Source organism: Cynocephalus volans, chromosome 4 (genome assembly GCF_027409185.1).
Source record: "Cynocephalus volans isolate mCynVol1 chromosome 4, mCynVol1.pri, whole genome shotgun sequence".
In the NCBI taxonomy this organism is placed as follows: Eukaryota; Metazoa; Chordata; class Mammalia; order Dermoptera; family Cynocephalidae; genus Cynocephalus; species Cynocephalus volans.
Window position 1 is genome coordinate 46,362,145 of NC_084463.1, and position 8,524 is coordinate 46,370,668.

General features: G+C 35.0%; 1 non-coding gene across 1 annotated transcript; it reads right to left on the reverse strand.

Moving 5' to 3' along the window:
* Positions 1-3,213: 3,213 nt before the first annotated feature.
* Positions 3,214-3,320, reverse strand: LOC134377399 (U6 spliceosomal RNA). The gene has a single exon (XR_010023447.1). It is a non-coding gene; the product is annotated as a U6 spliceosomal RNA (small nuclear RNA).
* Between the last annotated feature and the right edge of the window lie 5,204 nt (positions 3,321-8,524).

Consider the following 8,524-nt stretch of genomic DNA (forward strand, 5'->3'; position numbering starts at 1 on the left):
GTTATTAAATATTTTTAATGTGCACAAAAAAAGGAGCAGAAATGTGTTGCCCTCAGCATATAACATGGCTATATAATATCAAGAACAACAACAACAAAGAATTGAGAGAGACTTTGACAGTCAGCCCACCTTTTAATTTAGAAGATGTAAAACATACATATGTAGACTTCCTCAAGGGCAATAACCATCATCTCAAAATCCTGCTAAATCTCTAAATACTTGTAACAGCTATGACATGTACTTTCATATATAAAAAGAAAAGCACCTAATACATTCTGGCACCATAGGGAAAAAAGTGCACATTTAGTTATGGCTAAGACACAAATATTGGAGTGCTAAACTCAGAGAATCTCACTCTCTCTAATTTTGTCCATATTTCTGAATCATAGCTTATATGAATAAGAGAATAGATGTGAAGGGCTGGTTTGCTATGAATAGACACTTTTAAAACAAATATCTAGGTTTTAACTACAAACCCAGTGTCTATTGCAGAGTTGAAAGAGAGGAATGGATGATGGTGTGATTGATGTGGTCAGAATGGAGGTTAGGAAAGCAAACAGACTCTGCAGGGAAGATGAGCTGGTGTCAAACGCCACTGTTTCCTGACAAATCTAGAAAATAAGACCAGGTTAGGTTTCTGAGTTGTTTTGTAGCCAAAAGTAACAACATTACTAATAATGGTAACTAAATTGATTGTGAATTTGCTATGTTTTAGGCATTATGTTGAGACCATCATCCCCACTCTAATCTTGAACCTGTGGTATATGAACTAGTGTTACCCTTATTACCACGTGGGGAATGTGACACATGAGAAGTCTGAGAATACTGTCAAGGGTGTGTGGCAAAGCTGATGTCTGAGGCTCACCGTCTGCTAATTATGTTCGTCTTTGGGAGGGCAAGAGGAAGAGTTAAAGTCAGATTGTCAGGCCTGAGGCCAGTGTTCAGACATTCCAGACAAGCAAAGTCCATAGGCAGAAGGTCATATTAGGTGCCTGCTGTTCAGTAGATGTAGAAAGGCACAGACAAGTACACAATATTTATGTATAGACTTGAATTAGGGATTATGGTTTCAGGGAGGCAAGCCTGAGTAAACATAACAAGAATGGACTTTAGAATGAGCAAATGGGCTCAAACTAGGCAGCTGGTACAAGCACAAATGGAGTTTGGGCGGATATGCCAGGAAAAGTGCAGTCTGATCTCTGCCTAAGTAGCCTTCCCAATGTAAATGAAGGAAAGTAGTGCACGTGGCTGCTCCCAAAGAAAAATGGGGTTGTCCACTAGCTGTGTAGCAAAGGGGTAGTATACAAGGGTACTTCAAAACATTCTGGAAAAATAGAATTGAAAGATAATGCAAATCTTTCCATGAACTTTTTAAAGTGTCCTTGCATATATATTTTTTAATTTTTACCTTTTGTACAAACTAAAAAGTTCATATTTGATTCAGACTCCTTCCTTCCTTCCTTCCTTCCTTCCTTCCTTCCTTCCTTCCTTCCTTCTTTCCTCCCTTCCTTCCTTCCTTCCTCCCTCCCTCCCTCCCTCCTTTCCTTCCTTCATCTAGTGTCCTTTTTCTGTTCCTGAATCCCATTCATCATACCACATTACATTTAATCATAATGGTACCGTAGGCTCCTCTTGGCTGTGACAATTTCTGAGATTTATTGTTTTTGACAACCTTGATAGTTTTGAGGAATATTGGCAAGGTATTTAGTAGACTTCACCTTGATTTGTGTTTGTCTGATTTTTTTTTCTCATGATTACACTGAAGTAATGGGTTTTGGGGAGGAAGACCACAAATGTAAAGTGTCGTTTTCGGCACGTTATATCAAGGGTACATACTATTAACATGACTTATCACTGTTAATGTTATGCTTCTCAAGTTTCTCTACTTTAAAGTTTCATTTTCCCCCTTTTCCACACTCTACTCTTTAGAAGGAAGTCATTATGCACAGCCACACTTAAGGTGGGGAATTATGCTCTAACTGCTTCAGGGTGAACGATCCACAGAAATTATTCAGAATTCTTCTGCATGGAAGATTTGTTTTGTCTTCCACATTTATTTATTTATTTGTTCAATAATTTATTTATACCAATATGGGCTCATGGTGTTTATTTTATACTTTGGATTATGAACCAATATTGCTTTATTCTGTTGCTCAAATTATCTCAACTTTGGCCACTGGGAGCTCTTTTACATGTACCCTCTGTCATTCCCTCATCATTGTGTTTTACTTTTTCTCTTTTTTCTTTTTATTTTTGCTCTTTCTTACTTTCTAGCACCACAAGATGGTTCAGGCTCATCTTGTATTTTCCCTGCCCCAGTCCTAGATTCAGCCATTTCTCCAAGAAGACCTAATACCTTTCATTGCTACCGGAGTGTCATTTTTCTAGGGCCTCTCACTTGACAGAGAAGGAAAGATAGGTATATAGTCATCAATCAGTATCCATGGGGGATTGGTTCCAGGACCCCCATGGATGCTCAAGTCCCTTAGAGTCTGCCTTTCATATCCCCAGGTTCTGCATCCATGAATATGGAGGGCTGACTGTATATACTAACCCATGTACATACACTTATCTATAAATATTTCTGTTATAACTATTTATATCTATTTTAAACTAAACATGAGTTCATACTGATTCTACAACTCCAATCCATTACTACTCGAACCATTCTAGCCCCCTTTTTTGCTTATTGTCACCTCTCTCTCCAGTGAGAAACCTGGCTCCCACTACCTGTCACACATTTGCTAAATTGTTCAATTCTAGCATGCATGTACAGAGGTTTCATAATTGTTAACCCATACACCCATGGGAAGTAACTTTATCATAAGAATATAGTTCTTTTTTTTTTTTTTGATGAGATCTTGGTCTTTTTTTTTTTTTAAATTTTATTTTGTCGATATACATTGTGGCTGATTATTGCTCCCCATCACCAAAACCCCCCTCCCCCCCAACAATGTCCTTTCTGTTTGCTTGTCGTATCAACTTCAAGTAATTGTGGTTGTTATATCTTCTCCCCCCCACCCCCCCGGTTTTGTGTGTGTGTGTGTGTGTGTGTGTGTGTGTGTGTGTGTGAATTTATATATTAATTTTTAGCTCCCACCAATAAGTGAGAACATGTGGTATTTCTCTTTCTGTGCCTGACTTGTTTCACTTAATATAATTCTCTCGAGGTCCATCCATGTTGTTGCAAATGGCAGTATTTCATTCGTTTTTAAAAATATGGAACGCTTCACGAATTTGCGTGTCATCCTTGCGCAGGGGCCATGCTAATCTTCTCTGTATCGTTCCAATTTTAGTATATGTGCTGCCGAAGCGAGCACAAGAATATAGTTCTTATCTACAGATCCTTTTCCCTTTAATCTCACAAACTTCATTCATTTCCAAAGTTACTCAGGTCAGTACATTTTACCCGTACCTCCTTCAAGCGATTGTTTCATACATTTGTAATACTGCTAGATTCTTTTATCACACAATGCCTTCTTTCCTGGACCTCATAAGTAATTTTTTAAAAATTTTATGCATTAATATTCACTCTTTGTGTTATAAAGTTCTGAGTTGTAACTAAAGCATCGTGTCATTTATCAACCGTGATATTATCATACAGAATAGTTTGACCATCCTAAAATTCCATTGTTCTTCTCCTATTCAACCCCCTCCATTGATCTGTTTGCTATCTTTGTAGTTTTACCTTTTCCAGAACACAATATAATTAGAATAATACAGTAAAGTTGGAATAATACAATCTTTCAAACTAGATTTTTTCACTTAGCAATATACATTTAAGATTCATCCATATCTATTCAGTTTGGTGGCTTATTCCTTTTTATGTCTGAGTAATATTTCATTGAATGTGTATACCACAGTTTGTCTATCCATTCTCCTACTAAAGGATATCTAATTGCTTCCTTTTCTTGGCAACTATGCTATAATCATCCACTTGCAGGTTTTTGTATAAACATAAATTTTCAAATCAGTTGGGTAAATACCTAAGAGTATATTTGCTTGATCTCATGGTAAGATTTTGTTTAGTTTTTTAAGAAACTGCCAAAACCTTCTACTCTTCCTGGCTGGCTGTTTAAATTCTCCTTGTTAATTCTTTTTGACTCATTTGTTATTTAAAAATTTAGAAGTATGTTGTTTAATTTCCAAATATTTGGAGATTTTCCAGCATTTTTCTGTTATTGACTTCTAGTTAGTTATATTTAAAATATTTTTTGCATAATTTATTTTTTTAAAATTTGTGAAGCTGTGTTTTATGTCTAAAATGAAATCTTCTTGGTTAATGTTGCTGTTGAAGTATTCTATGAATGTCAATTAGATCCAATTGATGGCTGGTGCTGTTTAGTTCAACTATGTCCTTACTAATTTTCTGCCAGCTTGATCTATCAATTATTGAAAGAGGGTGTTGAAGTCTCCAGATATAATCATAGGTTTCTCTGTTTCTTCATGGAGGTATATCAGTTTTTTCCACAACTATTTTGATGCTCTGTTGTTAAGTCCATGTACATTTAAGATTGCTGTGACTTCTTGGAGCATAGATCCACTATCAATCTGTAATGCTCTTCTTTATCATGGATAATTTTCCTTGTTCTGAAGTGTAGCTTGTCAGAAATTAATATAGCTATTCTAACTTTCTTTTCATTATTGTTAACATGGTATATCTTTATCTTTTTACTTTTGACTTATCTGATTCTTTAAGATCAATGTATTTTTGTTGTGGACAATACTTGTATACAGTTGATTCTGTTTTCTAAAAGTCTACCCTGACAATCTCTGTCTTTTAATGAATGTATTTAGACCATTTACATTTAAAGTGATATTTATATAGTTGTAGTAGTATACATCCTGCTTGTAACTGTACTATATTGATTGCATTTGTTCTCTTGTTTTTTCCCCCTTCTTTTTCTGCCTTCTCTTGTTTTAAGTGAATTTATAATTCTATTTTGTTTTTGTTTTTTCTCTTAGTAAATCAATGAAACATCTTTTTCAAAGTTTTAGGTTTTCCCAGTGTTTAGAATATACATTTGTAACTGATCTAAGTCCTCCTTCCGATAACACTATTATGTTTCACATGTAGATTAGGTACCTTCTAACAGAGTATTACCAATTCCTCCCCCAAATCCCTTGTGATATTGCTGTCATTTATTTCTTTATTCATTCAGTGTTTTTTTCTTGCATTTTGGCAAGCTGTAAAAGTTTTTGTTGACAGCTTGACTTGTATTCACTAATAGAGACTGATTTAAGTTAAGGGCCTTCAGCAGGAGAATTTATTACTCTGCATAGCAGTTGGGCTATGTTTGCTGTTTGCTGTAGCTGCAGGTACCAGACACATCCAATTTCTCCTGTACACTTGGTTTTGTCTACCCTTTTAACTTTGGGCTTCCCTAAATCCTCCTCCTCAGAAAATGTTTGTGTCTTGAATGTATTTCAGGTGTAACTCACTGTTATTGTACTGGAGCCCTGTTAGTTTGGTGGAAAGGTGTGGGGAAGGGGGAGCATTCTACAACTTTCTGAATAAATCTCAGTCTTTTAGAGGTACTTTGACTCTGAGCTGTGATCTTCATAAGTGTTTCTCCAGTTGAGTATAACATTTCCCCTCCCAAGTCCTCTACTCCCTCCTCTAGGTGGAGTGTCCCCATTAAAATTTTTGAAACTCTGAATCCTATTGACTAGTTGGCTGTTATTCTCTTTTACGTGTGTGAGAGAGAAACTAGAGGAGACTGGGTTTGGAGGAATGTTCTTCCACCAGATGAAATAAGGCTCTGTGAAAGTCTTTACCCTTAAAGAGGGGGATTTTGTTGTGGAGAAGGCTCTTGGCATCTTTTATAATAATCACTCTTTCTGGAAGCATGGTAGGGAAAATCTTTCTTGGATTCACCATGAGAACCTCGTGACCTTTCTAGAAGTAAGGCCTGCAAAATTGGGTGGTCCTCCTAAAAATGTGACTCTTCTCTAGGAGTTTCTTACTCTCATGCTTATACACACTTAGCTTTCAGCAGTTTGTCAAAATTACCATTTAATTATTCTTACCAGTTTATGATGCTAGTGACTTTCATTCCAGCTAAGCAAATCTCAGCTGTGACACTATATTCACTTGTCTCTCCAGATTTTCAGTTGGCAGTTTGCCCTGCATCCTCAGTAATCTTGTAGTTTTAAGAGGAGTCATCAGTTTTCAGTTTGTCCAATTTTTTTCCCTCTTGCAAAGACAGAAGGGATGACTTTCAAGCTAGTTACATGTTGTAGCTAAGACCAGAAGTCACCAAAAAAGACTTTTAAACATATCTTTTCTTCTTTCTTCTCTTTTCTCAATTTCCATTTTAGGCCTCTTGAAAAATTAGAAATAAGCAGACAATATAATCATTTCTTCTAATAACTAAAAACTTAGAGATAAAGATTATACATATGTACATACATACATATGGACATTCTACAGCACCTATTTATATTTTTTAGGTTCCCACCTGTCTGGAACATGAGTTTTATGGACAGTTGATATTTCTGGAAAATATTTCTTGTCCTAATTATGTTTCTGATCTTTTTTTCACAAAAAATATGAAAAAAATCTCAGGTTCCTTCAGAAGTGTGCATACAATGTAACTTACACTTCTTTTGATGACTCAGAGATGAGATGTACATTATAATGTGTGATCTAAGGCAGCGTGAGAAAATGTCAGATCTTGTCTGCCTTTATGTTGGCTTTCCAAACTATTCTGCGTTTATGAGTTCCTGGCTTGGCTACCATATTGTTTATCTTTCTTGTTCGTTTCAGGCTTCAGCTGACACTTTATGTTGCCAGTTTGCTTCTATCAGGGTCAAGGGTTGTGAAATCAGTGTATAAAATAAAGCACGCCACTTCCCATATGCTTTCATGGGTCATTCCATCAACAAATTAAGCAAATTAAACTTTAAGCTGTGTATTTGTGTATTAACGGATGCTTTTGCTTTCAAGATGAGAATTTTCATATTCTCACCTTTGTTCTGTATAAGTGCAATTATCCAGGTAAGAAACATCTGGATAAATAATGTAGTACTTATATTTCATGTTAGGTGTTGTGAGCAATAACTCTGAAGATATACAGACTAAGATCCTGACAATTGTAATTACTATTCAAAGTCTGCTTATTGATTTTGGACAATTTATTTTATTAAATTTGTGAGAATATTTGGATCTTTATGCTTTATATTTGCAGTATGGTGTTTTGACTTTAATTAAAGAAAATTATTTAACTTCCTCTCTTCCATAAAAAAACATAATCTTCTCATTAATATGTGTAAAACAAATTTTCTATACTGTCACTTTGAATAATATTCATACAATAGAGGAATTGCCAAGGAGCATATTTTTCAACACCCTCTGGACTCTTGGTGACTACTCAAATTTCCTTTGATGAATTAGAAGACAGGTGTGAATCTTGACTTTAAATATGTAATAGGATACTCAAATTTATTCTTTTAAATTTTATTTCTGTTGGCAATGATTACTTTTTCTAATATTCTCCATTTACCTCGTGTAATGATGTTTTGCTAACAGCGTCACTAAAACCCACTTAACAGAGGCAGTACTTGATAAAAGTTGATGGATCCATATTAAATTGACAAAGAGCCAAAATGAAGGAAGCTCTTGAGGTCAATTGTTCCAAGTAGGCTTTCATTGGGGGGTTCCATTCCAGGAAATACTTGGCTTTTATGAACAAAGCTAACTGTGAAAATCATCTGTAAGACTTATTTTAGAATTCCCTGATAACAATAAGGATTCATTTTAGAATCATAAGGGTAGCTCATTTACATAAAAGCTAACTTGAATGCATAAGGGAATTTAATTTTAGAGGGCCATTGGTGGTGATCTCTTACAGCAGCAGTACCTGCTGTGACCTTCAGTCAGGAAAGCATATTCTTTGCCAGAAACCTTTGCTATCTTGGGTACATAATGCTCTAAATTCAGTAATAGATGCACAGGTGTGATTTGAGGTTAGTGAACAGTAAGATACGAGTCACCAGCATTATATTATGTGAGTCATAGTTGGAAGAAATTTGCAATCCATTGAACTCAAAAAGTTATGTGCCTCATTTCATCTGATTCTATAATTTTAGACCATTAATCAGGGCTTTTGCATTTTGCAATACTTTTTAAGTGTCTGGAAATTTTACTTGTGATTCCTCTGGAATGTAAATAAAGAGACTCATGTTTTCCACTCTTCTTTGATGTATCTGTGGTTCCTTGGTATCTATTGAAATTATATAAATGAGCTATTAATTTAAGACATTGTCTCTTAATAAAACAACATCCCACTTTGTTTGTTAAATAAACACAAGGAAATTTTAAAATTAACTTGGAGCATATTTATCGAAGATTATTATTTTTTTTTTGTATTCATTTGCTTAACTTATATTTTATTTATACTCTTAAGGTTTTATTTAGAGCTTATATTAAGAATGAACAGTAAGTTTTAAAATGCCTGTATATTGTTTTTGTACACCTAATGTATGGTGTAACATTTAAAAGGCCTTTGAATTAGGACCCCTA